Below are 14,036 nucleotides of genomic sequence, written 5' to 3'. Positions count from 1 at the left end.
GCATTTTTATTATACATTTGTTTTTGTGTATTTTTTTTTCACATTCTGTTTAAGTGTATTTTAGCTCAACTGAGTACTGATTGCTCTTGGTTAGCTTTATGGAAGGTGGCCGTCCGGAATCGCGCGTAGTGTGTCGTGCATCGTTCGGAGTCCGTCATCAACAATTTTCTTTAAGAAAGATTTCTTCCTAAAACCATATGCTTCTATGGTGATTTTCACCAAACTTAACTCATTTATGCCTAGCGTCTAGAAAAAGGCCTTGGCAAACAGCGTAGACCCAGATGAGACGCCGCATGATGCGGCGTCTCATCAGGGTCTGCGCTGTTTGCTTAAAGGAATTTCTGTGAGAAATATTATCAATATAGACATCCCTAATTTTGGAAATAAATTGATCAAATTTAGAAGGATGGGAGAGTCCACCAGGCATAAACGGGTTAACTGGAATGATCCTGTAGCGTGATCTTCCTAAGTTACAGTTAGCTGCATATTTAGGTAATATAGCTAACAGCGCGAAACATATTTTGTAAAAGTCTTCTTCTCTTTTCTGCAACAACAAGACACGGAGCTTTGATATTTGACGTTATCAAACTAATTTAAGTTTGGATTGATTAACCAAGTCTTCTTATATTTTTAAACCAATTTACAGATATCAAATATTATCAAAGATACCGGTAATTAAAGCATGCCTTAACTTATGATTTTCCCGAAAATAACACAATGCAAATGAAAATAAGTGTGAATAGAAGAACGATATGGAATCAATTCATAAGAAAACAATGCAATTTATTACGACACAAGGGTGTGCGAAGGTTGTGCTACTACACATAATTGTGTACTCAGCAAAAGTCTTCGAAGGGCAGCATATGTTGGACGTGCACACAGAGACGAGCCTTTTCATGCAACGGTGCTCTGTCTTCGGACCTAAACGCGAGTAAGCTACAATTTCTGTTGCACCAGGCAAACAGTGATATTCTGGTGAACGATCATGTTCTCCTTAAGACACGATGCACGCCGGGTATGCGAATACTTTGTTGACGGATGGCACTTCACTAACAGAGAACAACAAAAGCCACGCGCGAGAGGTGAGTTCTTCAGCTTTTTTGTATTTATGTTCTGTTTATTTGGTTTTAGACACAGAGCATTGTTTGGATGATTAATGGTATAGCACTTCGTATTGCGAAGAAAGAAATTCGCGGAAAAACGGTGAATTATTAAAAAAAAACGATAAAATTCCATCGAGAATCAGCATGAATTAAATGATCAGTACATATTTTTACAAAATAAACATACTTGGAAATAAATCAAGAACGTGCTTACTTTTCGAAATAAAAGATCAATATATCCAGTAATGTTACAACATGTTACATTTTAGTTTACTTATGTATTTGAGAAAATTCAAATGTTTTAAGAGTCGCATGCACATTTTTCATCTGCACTTCGTTTACCGATCATCTAAAAAACAATGGCACTTCGTTTCCCGACATCTAGACACTTTTTTCCAGATATAACACACTCGTTTTTTGTGAATCAAAAATGCAGAATTCGCTGTGGAATACTGTTAAAGTAAGCAGACAATAAATAAAAATGTATGTACTTAGTACGCAAATAAAAAACGAATTACCGAAGCATGTTCTTATCCCTTTGAAATATGATTATGATTTGGTATAAATGTGAAAGATAAATGTTAAACAAATTGGATATGTCTAATGAGTAAAATCTATATGACCATTTATTTTAAAGTTCGTTCTAAACGGTTGATCTAAAGCATTTATCTTTATGTCCAAATGAAGGTACTAAGGCTATTTACTTATATATTAGATAGCATGTCATGAATAATCATTCTGCTTAAACTGCCTCTCAGAGATTAATATCAGCAGCGATTCTATTGGAACTTTTTGGCTCAATGCAAGTAAACGAAAATAGCAATAAAAGAACGGGCGGGGTCGATTTAATCACACGACAGTGGTGTAAAAAGTTATGCATATCCGTCTTTGTTTTTAATATAAACACAACACATGCTGCATATGAAGTTGCATATAAGTGACACAATTATTTATTACATAATGAGTGCACGACGCCAACTTGTCTTTAACAGGAGTGTTGAGCTTTTTGCGTTTTGGAGTTGTGCGGGTGATGAAGGTTTGCGAACCCCTTTCTTCAATAGTTTTCCCCTCATTCTCCAATCTTATGGGAATTATCGCTTCGTGGGACTTCGACTGGTACTTAAGCAATCCAGTTTCGCTTTGAAGAATACGCGCTCTGTATTTTAAAGTCTGGCACTTGTGGCCTTTTACACAATGCTCCACAATTTCCGAATATTCATCTGTTTTGTATGTAGGTGATGTACAATAGAAGCACCTATACTTCGAAAGAGTCTTCTTATCCATGGGTTCAGATCCTGTGAAAAGACAAAATAAGAATACATTTGAAAGAACAGACGTGACGAATACCCCCACATGCCGCATTGACACAGAATATTTTACGTGTTGTCTTCACACAAACTCAACCAATACAGTGATTTAGGGTCAGGTGAATCGCACTTCGAGCAAACGTTAGCGTTGCGTAAAGGAAAGTGCTCCCTATAAGTACGGCTCAAAATTAAGGGAGTTTTACCATTTTCTTTTTAATTTTGTTGCTACGCATAAGTATCGTCTTGATGATGCGATTCAAATAAGCACAACCGACATAGGATTTTATGAAGAACAAATGTGTATTTGCCTCATAAAGACCCCTTCACTACCGTTATATAGAGCCCTGCTATATGTAAAATTAAACACGATTGTGTTGATCCGCATTATCCGTTGTATTTTCATTTCTCTGAATCTCAAGTTACCAATAAAAAAACAAGTTCATTATGTACACATTTATTTAATAATAAATATTATCTTATTTGAAAATTGCAATTATAATAAACATAGTATAAATTAATAGTAATGTGATTTTTGAAAAATATTTTTCAAAATGTTTCAGATGAATAGCCATAATATAAATAAATGCATTTAAGGTAGAAGATAAAGCTCAGTTATTAGAGTGCCCGCTTTTTTGAAAGTCTCCGTAATCTGAAGTGCCCTTTATCGGTAAACAAAGTGCCTGCAACTTTATGTATGCCACCTATTACAACATGCACTATCTTTGTTTATATTTCATTGAATACTATCAAAATTTCAGTATTTGAAGCACAGTGATTACTCTACATGCTGGAATAGCAAACAATTTCTTGCAATAATTCTAAGTAGTTTTATTTTGTTAAAATGTTTACTGTTCATCCAGTTTATGCTGTTTTCCGATCGAATTTTCTATTTTTGGGGCAAAACTGTACAATTCTTCCGTGAAATTGTGTATTCCCAATACAAAATGATACACCATTTATCAACTCGACCATGTGTCTTGTCTTGAAAACTAATCTTTAGGATATAACTTTAAATAAAACAGAGGAACTTACCTCTCGCGCGTGGCGATAGTTGTTCTCTGTTAGTGAAATGCCATCCGTCAACGAAGTATTCGCATACCCGGCGTGACGATGATTTGTGCTAATTTATTCGCTTTTTACTAGAAAATTGTGCGTAGACTTCTGACCCATAGTATTGTATTAAGTCATTGTGTTCAGCAAGTTATATAATTTTCTCACTGCTTTCAAATTTCATATTTTTTCAACACATTTTATTTCGTCATTGCAGACTAGTACACATTCAATATGAATAATAACAATAATGTTGTGCTATCGGACATAAGAAAACGGCAACAAAACACATGTAATGCATCTTAATCTAAATTTATATGTAATAGTAGTCATCCATGACAAAGTATAAGTTATTGAAATATCTTGTAAACATAACAATTACATGTAGTTGTGTGTTGAAAAAAATACACCCATATACAACACACATGAAGATGGGAAAAACATCTAGTGTGTACAGACAAAGTAGAATGTGTACATTATATTAACAGATGAAAAAGGCATAGAGACACTTTAATATGTGCATATAGTTATATTTTATAACCATAGACCCAACATTTAATTTTATTTGTGTAAAGGTACGCTTTTAAATTGTTAAATTTGCATTTGTAAAAATTACTAAAAACTACAACATTCATCAACATTTAATTCTAAGTTTGTGAGACAATATCATTAAACAATTCCCATTCACTGTCAAAATATTCTAAATTATTTTTTTTAATTGATTTTCTTGTCAAGTTATCATATTCATACTTAATGTATTTCTTTACTCATGTTATGCTTGGAATGCGTTTATTCATATTACACGTATATCATTATAGCTTAACAAACAAAATTTATTATTTATGGGTCTAGCAGACTTAATTGGATATCCAAGTAGAAGGATTGTCATGTTAATGAAAGGAAAAGATTGCTGGTAATATTTAATCAATAAAGATATTTGACATTCCCAGAATAAATGTTCTAAATTTTCGTCTCTTTGTTTGAAAAATGAATATAACGGATCATCAAAAATTTTCATTTTATTCAAAAGACTTTTTGTATAGTCGTTTTGCACCAGATTCTTATTTCAGTGAAGGTTGAAATAATGGTGGTAAAAATGGTACGATTATTTGATGAGTAGGGCAAGATATACAATAAGTTTTTGCCCCACTTCGAAGAAGAGGGGGTATATTGTTTTGCACATGTCGGTCGGTCGGTCCGTCCACCAGATGGTTTCCGGATGATAACTCAAAAATGCTTACGCCTAGGATCATAAAACTTAATTGGTACATTGATCGTGACTGGCAGATGACCCCTATTGATTTTCAGGTCACTAGGTCAAAGGTCAAGGTCACAGTGACTCGAAATAGTAAAATGGTTTCCGGATGATAACTCAAAAATGCATACGCCTAGGATCATGAAACTTCATAGGTACATTGATCATGACTGGCAAATGGCCCCTATTGATTTTCAGGTCAGTAGATCAAAGGTCAAGGTCACAGTGAATCGAAACAGTAAAATGGTTTTCGGATGATAACTCAAGAATGCTTACGCCTAGGATCATGAAACTTCATATGTACATTGATCATGACTGGCAGATGACCCCTATTAATTTTCAGTTAACAAGGTCAAATGTCAAGGTCACAGTGACTCGAAACAGTAAAATGGTTTCCGGATGATAACTCAAGAATGCTTAGGCCTAGGATCATGAAACTTCATAGGAACATTGATGATGACTGGCAGATGACCCCTATTGATTTTCAGTATAGTAATGTCATGAATTAACCTGATATTTTTTGCCATTTGTATCTCCCTTTAATGTAACCAGTCTGGTCGTTATGAATTAAATGTTCCATAAATAATTTAAGTCTGTAAGCTATTACTGTAGTAGTTCTGTTGAAGCAATTTTATGAACATTATTTAAAAGATTAATTGGGCGCCAATTTTGTATATTTTGTTTTAATTTATCCTTTTGGAATGCAGGTTATGATACCTTGATGGTGTGTAAAAGATAAATTTCAACAATTAAAAGTTCATTCAAGGATCTGACAACAAAAGTACTCTTTTTTGTATTTTCCAAAACATTTTTATTTAAATCTGAATTGAAGCCAGAATTGCCTGGGCTTTTATTATTTGACATATTTCGATTAAAATGGACTCATTCTGGTTTAATTTTAGACAATTTAATCCTTTTACATATTTATTAAAATCTTCACTTCTGCATTCTTTATTTGCTTATAAAGAGAATGTTAAGATGTTATAGTATTATGGATACATGTTTGATCCGTAATCGCACTACCTTGTTCATTTTTAAATTTATATATTGTTTTGGCTATTGCATTTTTTGTTCTAAGATGAAGACATATTAAGATGGCTTTTCACATCGCAATGTCCACTGAAATTGGGATCTTATCATACTCCCTTTTAAATTTGCGCTCTGAATATTATTTACTTCAGATTTTAAATGGTCTAGTTCTTCTATAGTCTCATCTGAAAAAAATTATTCAAACTCTTTAATTCTTGTTAAAAATTTACTTTCTATCAGTTTTGCTTTTTTTTTTATATAAGACCCATATAAAATAGATTTGCCCCTTAATTCCATAAGCAGAGTTTCTTAAAAGTACAGATAGAAATCTGACGCGGTTAAACAAAGATCCAGCCTAGCCTGTTGTAATGGATTTGTTCTACGCCAAGTAAATCGTTTTTATTGGTTTTATTGTCGAAAGGGATATAAGAGGGTTGGCATCTTACTAAATATAATACAAGCCTTATTTTCAAGTCTATCGATAACTTCTAAGATATCAGTAAAAAAGGAAGGTGAATCAGAATTTGGCCAATATATAGTGAACCTTGTAAAGCGATATCCATTCACAGACATGTTAAAAGCAGTAAAATTACCATGAGATTCAACAACAGAGTTGTGTATTTTATGATCTTTGCTATTTGATATGATACTAGCTGTTCTCCTAGAGTTAGGTAGCTTAACAAGCATTCAGATTCTCATTCTGAATACATGTACATATGAGTAGTGAAATTTTTGTCCTGCAGACAATAAATATTAGCATAAAATTATTGTAAGTAATTAAAATCCATAAGCCTCTTAAGTTTCCCATTTAACCCTCTGTAGTTTAAAGAGACAATATTCAGATCACTAACCATTTTGTAAAATAAAGTTAAATGATTCAAAATTCCTATCCCATGCGTTTAAATTATGATGAAAAATAAGCACAGTGGTTCTACTTGAAAGATATCTACACATACACAAAAAAGTACACAATGCATTCTAACTTCAATCGAACAAACACAAAAGCATACAAACAGAGCAACTACAAAACACAAATACACAAATTTGAACAAGTTCGAATTTTACAGCTGGTTTGCATTATACATATAAAAATCAGTTCAATTAATCAGGTGTAATTGTTTCAACATTTATGCACTTTCTTTCATGAAGTATAGATAGTAGTAAAGCAATTTGTAAATTTGAAGTAAATAAATCTTTATATCAGACAACAAATATATAATATTGATGACAAAATACCGTTATTATTTAAACGTAAGTTTAAACCATGATCTATTTAATATGTATTGATTGTTGCATCTAGAGTGGGAACAAGATGTTTGTCAAATTTTCGTGGTGTCGACGTTGTTATGTATTATGGCGCATTAAAATGGTTTTGCACGATCTTTTAAAAAAATCGATTAAGCGTTGATGAGTATTACAGAAGAAGTGTTCTGATAAATAGATGTACTATTTGTTTGAAAGGTACAGTTGTCTGAGGTTTAAAGGGGCCTTTTCACAGATTTTGGCATATTTTGAAGTTTGTCATTAAATGCTTTATATTGATAAATGTAAACATTGGATCTTAAAAGCTCCAGTAAAAATCAAGAATAAAATTAAAAAAAGGAAAAAAAAGTAGCCGGTACCAGGGCTCGAACCAGTGACCCCGGGGTCCTGGAATAAGTCTGAAGTAAAAACGCATTAGCCCTCTCGGCTATTCCGCCTGGTATACTCAGTTCAAATATTTTATACCTTATATAAGCAATCTTCGTAGTTTCGTAAATTTAAACGACAACAACAGAACTCTCCGAATTATTCAATCGTTTCGCGTTGCAACGCTTTATAATTTTTAGGTTTTCAAATCGTCAAAAGATACATATAATGGCTATATTGGACTATGGTAAATGTTTAGTAAGACTGTTCTCTCACAAATATCATAACTAAAACGAAAATTTGCGAATCTGAAACAACTTTTTTCAATTTTGTCATTTTACCAAACCGTGAAAAGATCCCTTTAAAATGATTTTCGTCTGCCAGTCGAAAGCCTTTACATGTACATTATGCATGTACCAGTGTTCGCGTTTAAACATATCTAATTAAGAAAAGATATTGCCAGAGACGTATAAACATTATCTGTTCCGTTGGCGAGACGCAGCAAACATGTCAATCAAAACATGATTGCTTCAAATAGTATTTTTTAAATAGAAATGAACAAATGTCAGATATTTAATTTTAATCCTGTTACTATGCTATTTTAGAGAGTTGAGTTAGTCATTTTGTAGCTGATATATCCGTCACGGTGCCTGTATCACGTGACTATTTCGGATCTGTGCGACCAAGTTAACATTTTTAAGGATCTATTTTTAAATATTTCACCATTTCAATGGGACAACGTGGAGAGCCCGATCATTCGTAAAAGTTTTCTATAGGTATCATGATTTTTTTTTAAACAAATAAGTATTTATTCAGTGAAATGCAACCACGCGCTTGAACGGTAAGAAAAATGTCGGATCAGTGTGGGGACTTCATATTACAAACGCGCGGTTGCACTTTACTGATAAAAATACTTATTTTACAGAGATCATAAAAAGTCACATGGAAAAGGCACCGTGATCCGGAATGTATTTCTTTGTTTAAAACAATATAAATCTTTTATTTTTCAAAAGTTTTATACTTAATTTTCGGAATAGCTATCTACACTTGATGGTAGTAATTATATGCTTGAGTAAAAAGTTGTCTCACTTTCTGAAACACCCAAATGCATGGATATAATTGGATTCAAATATTGAGACTCAACCGAATCCGTTTTGGATGCAGCTATGCTTCAGGCAGTGAAACATATTGATTTACAAGAGAGTCACTGATTCAAAGATAAAAAGGGGCACATTTATATAGCGACACAAGTAAAACAAATTAGACGCAATTATGTCTAATACATTATTCAATCACAGTAATTAATCACTTTGCGTCGCAATTAAAGCATATATGGCGTACTCGTACCTGCACATATATTATTAATCAAAGTAATTAATAACTTGTGTAACGTAAGTCAGTTTCCATTAACATTTTCAAACGAATAAACGTATCAATATTCGTAATGTCACGATTTTGTATGTGATGCAAGAAAGAACACTGTTTGCTTATGCATTTTAGCATGAATTCTAAACCATACCAAGAAAAGAAGCAATGAAAAGTTAAAATAAGAAAAGCAAACGCTGTCCTTCAGTCAACCATGATAACAATTTATTTCAAGTCACAGCTTTTTGTGTATTCAGTAAATTACAAAAATGATTTATATTTCATTTGAAATAAAGAAATCTTACTTCTTGAAATAATTAAGTTGTCAGAGGTTGAATAGTTTGTCTGCAATGTCGTCTATTAAGTTTTTTTCAAATCATGCCCCTGTGGTCAAAGCTGGCAACGTAGCAAGGGTAACATGATTTATATATATATAACAGAGTCTCAATAAGCCTGGTATTTTATAAACACAAGCGCTGTATTTATTTTATGACGGAGCATACATACCCTGGAAAGACGTACTCATATACGCACACACTCTCAGAATTAATGTCGCCTTCCATGTTTATATACCAACCCCTTTCTGCCCGAATACCCTTTCAAAGCATGCGCTTTCGCACTAAGAGATCATAATTATGTAAACATCGGAGGAAATTGAAATTGAAGAAAGAGCATTTGCGCACATACACTCTTATATATTATGTTCAATTATTATGTTATTATGTTCAATCTTCATCGGCACTGTATCGCTTGAAAATAATAAATATGTAACGGGTTCATCGTAAATTGAACTCAAAATTACTCACGTTACGCGCAGAAGAGTCCGACGGACGGACGAGCACACGCATGCACGCGCTCACGGAATGATGCCTCCCATTTGTAGATCTCTACGCCTTTTGGCTGGTAACCATTAGATACTTGCAGTATAGATATACGATAAAAGTATTTAGGGCGAACATTTATACAATTTTTATTGTGCAAACAACTTCTAGCTTTGTAAAAAAAAGTCCGTGAAATATGTAATTTGACACTTGAAATGACATGAACAAGCTATATAATCATAGAATAATAATGCAATCTTTTTTGCTATAAAGATTTAATTGAGCTTGACAAAAAGTGTGAATTTATACTGATTTGAGAATATTTATATTATTACGATCAACCAATACAATTACGACTGCCACTATCAACGTAATGATCAAACTGGAAATAATGAAACGATACAAACGAAATAATTATTATCAAATTATTGTGTAATGTTTGCATCACCTTTAAGGTTATCATGTAAGTACTATGAAAAACAAATCTTGATAACCCGAATAGAGTGATGTCTTTGTAATAATCAATGACCAAGTAGAATAAACTTAATAAAAGCCTTTATGTATCAAACGCTTTCTTGCAGACAATCAAGAATACAGAAGAGCATGAATTTGCGTACACACAATAAGCATACGACTTATTTCCGTCTACGGCTACGGTTACGCAAGTCTGGTCAACGCTGGAGCTTTGTTCGATATTACACATGTTTGTAATAACGACAGTTTCGTTAGTGTAAATGTTCTTCAATCTACCTTCTTTCATCTTCAATCCAGTCCATGTTTTCCAGCCAACATTACCTGTGGGGCACGAAATGAAGAAGAGATTTCAAATACATTCATACGTGCAGAGTTGTAATTGCATAACAGAAAAACACATCACACATGAACTCATGTACGAACTTATGTCCCCAGAGGCAAGTCTACTCACGTATGAACTCATGTCCCAGATGCAAGTGTACTCAAGTATGAACTCATGTCCCCAGATGCAAGTGTACTCAAGTATGAACGCATGTTCCCAGATACAAGTTTACTCAAGTATGAAAGCATGTTCCCAGATGCAAGTGTACTCAAGTATGAACGCATGACCCTAGGTACAAATGAACTCAAGTATGAACGCATTTCCCTAGATACAAATGAACTCAATTATGCCTCCATATACAAGTGAATTTCAGAATGAACGCATGTCCACAGATACAAATGAACTCAGGTATGAGTGTTGGTCACAGATACAAGATTTTGTGAATTCGCAAGGTGTTAAAATAACTGAATGCGATCTGAAAACAAAATTGAGGTATATTTGTACATTCACCTGCTCTAGTGGAAAGATAATCCTTGTCATCGTCTGTTGAAATTGTCATCAATTTCGCATTGACTGATTTGCAAAACTCCTGTAAAATAACAAAATATGTTATGAATTAGCCAAACGTCATGCCGCACCACGAACTAACCAATCCCGGAATGATAAATATGAAAATAATATTTATTTACATTCATTTCTCACGGTGAAATGAAAATCTCACACCCACACATCCACGTTTTATGATACATAATTGACACTTATTTTGATTGAGTGGTGCATAATGGAGATAACCCTCAAATAAAAATGTAACAAAAATCGTTTGAAATTTTATTTATGTTAGTAAATATATTCTCCAATCTGAACTAATAACACAATACGTCTCGTATTATAGAGAGAGAGAGAGAGAGAGATTCCGAATTCAATCGCCCACGAACACTTATGCATTGTCATGCTGCACAAAGTACAAAATTGAACAATAAAGTCATCATGCAATTTTAATTAAATATAATTTATCAGAGAAAGATATATATTTCAGATCAGTATAAAATGATACATACGTTTGCAGCATCAGCTGTCATAGCAGTTTGCGTGAAAAGGCGGTAGCATGCATTTCCATACTTCTCCCATCCTTTTTGGCATTCTGAAACAAATTTCCGCATTTTAAAGCTCCAGTCTACCGAAAAGGAAACCTAATGCATATAAAGTATTGCTACTTGTGCGATGAAAAAACATTTACTTGAATAACACTATAATGTGTGCACGTACTTAGGTTTATGTTCGTATTTCACAGAACTCCGGACTTAATATGTTTAAAATATTCACTGTCGACAATTGGTATATAAAGGGGGATCGTGCGAGATTTCAGAGCAATCACAGGATATCTCGATTAAAGAAACTGAATGGTTTATAATTACCAAATCTTAATAGTTAAAACAACCTAACTGTGATTTCATTAAATATGTTTTCTCGGTAAAAGAGTCCATTTAACATCGATGTTTAATTATGTTTATTATATGACGGAACTGGCGATCTTGAGTTACTGTTAACATGACTAAAATAGTTTTAACGTAAATCACGTGTGTAAATATTCGCAATAAACGCTTCCACAATAAACACGGATAATTTAATTCAAGCAAAATCCAATGGGTGTTCATCACACTTGTTCTTTCTTCCTTTATTTGTGAAACTAATGCGCTTACATTAACAATACTACGTTTAAATTACAAATCCCTACTCATTTTATGCGAAAAGAAAACGTTTTCCTCTATCATTGATTGTTTGAGCACGACGTAAATGAAGGCCAGGTAACTAATACTAAAACATTTTAGTAATCGCATCGGCTAATGTACCGTTGTGCTACAAAATAGAATCCGCATTACAATTCTTCAATAAAGCTTACCAAGGACGCATGCTGGTTTGGGTGTCCATTTCCCATTCAAACATTGACTTACGTCACTTCCGCTTTGTATCTTAAACCATTCATTACAAACAACCTGCTTCCGATTTCCCTCTCTGTTCATGTTACCAAGTACGATTCCGTTAGGCACGCTGACGAATTCATCGCACTCTGTAAACACGGGCACACAGTATCAACAGTTTGAATATTAAATGCTTATTTATCACGTTAGTAACGTGGATTTTATATGTGAAAATATGATTTTTACTTTTGCCAAGCATGCTGAACAAAACATGTATTCGGTCAATAACAAAAAGGTCAATGCACACTTGGAGACTTTTCTAACGCAACGCGTATTCAAATCAATATACAGTCGAAACTGACCTAACGGCCACCTGAGTTTACCGGTCACCTGCAGACAACGGTCAGTCTGGAATCCCCCCGGCGAAAAACACTCTATATTACACTTGAATTTAACGGCCACCTGACCATAACGGCCAACGGCCACTATATTCCACTCCGAAATTCATGTTTGACCTGAAATCAACGGTCACGCGTCAGTCGTCTCGAGTCGCGAAAATTAAAAACACAGCACATTATTTGTCCGTCTATTTTGCGTTTAAAGCGTCTGAAAGCGGTAATTGATATTATGATATTATAAAAGCGGCCAGCTGCGAGTAAACAAATTATAAGGTGTTGAGAAGGTATCTTTTCCGGGGATAATTGTGGAGGCATCTTCAAAAGAAAATATGTCCGATTTTATGACTTGTTGAAAGTAATTATCGCTAAATTAAATGACCGCTATTTCTTTGAATTAGAACGGTACAATTACATCGTACTATCGGTTTATGACACCGAATCCGCTTTTTAAACTTTTACGGACGTGACGTCAACGGAACGTGACAAGCTTTATTTAATGAATGAATGAGATGCATGAGTAAACAATTATACCAGCGTTGATAAAGTCATTGTTTAATTTAATAATATGAAATTAAATCAATCTAAAAGATATTATTCTCTATTATTCAATGTACACGCGTAAGTTATTGCTGTTATTATGCTTTGTAAATGCAATGAGCATTTGTTTTACACTGTATGCAAACGACTGGGTGGGGTAACGACGTAGTAATACTACCAACTGACCAACCTTCTTAAAATTGTGATCCGAATTCAACGGTCACCTGTGGACAACGGTCACTGTGATCATTTCCCTTGACTGACCGCTGAATTCAGGTTTGACTGTAGCTCTCTTATTTTAGAACGGATTTTGTTGAAATTTGGACTCAGACTAGTTCAACACATATCTAATTCTCAACTTAAATTTTATTGAAATTGGTCAACACTAAAATACCAAACATAACACATTTAAAAATCGCTGAAAAAGTAAAATTCTCAAAATCGTAAATCGTAAAATAATATGTGAAAAGTAAAACGCACTAACTTTCACGTCTGAAAAAACGACCAGTTTGCAACATTGAGCTCATGAATATTCATACGAGACATATTGATTTTCTAATTAATGTTATGTTTTCTTGGTGTAAAAACCCACCAAGAATGATGACATTGAAACTTAATTGGAAGATAAATCTTCCAATTAAATGTCAATTTTCTTCAATCTCGGTGGGTTTTTATAATTTAATTATATAGCGTTGTACTACACTTGATGACTTTTCGGACGTAGCATTTTCCAAACTTAAATATATCAGTTATTAGTAAATATTTTGATTAAAAATTGTACATGTGATCATTTGACTACAGCATGTGCAACCAAACGATATAATCAT

At 33.6% G+C, this 14,036-nt stretch overlaps 1 protein-coding gene across 1 annotated transcript in view; it reads left to right on the top strand.

The window, feature by feature from the left end:
- Positions 1-14,036, top strand: part of LOC127845157 (sphingomyelin phosphodiesterase 3-like) — a 67,145-nt gene that overhangs the window by 19,956 nt on the left and 33,153 nt on the right. The window lies entirely within an intron of this gene.

This window comes from Dreissena polymorpha, chromosome 9 (genome assembly GCF_020536995.1).
Source record: "Dreissena polymorpha isolate Duluth1 chromosome 9, UMN_Dpol_1.0, whole genome shotgun sequence".
Classification (NCBI taxonomy): Eukaryota; Metazoa; Mollusca; class Bivalvia; order Myida; family Dreissenidae; genus Dreissena; species Dreissena polymorpha.
The sequence above is the reverse complement of the archived record's forward strand: the minus strand, read 5'-3'. Positions and strand labels throughout refer to the sequence as shown.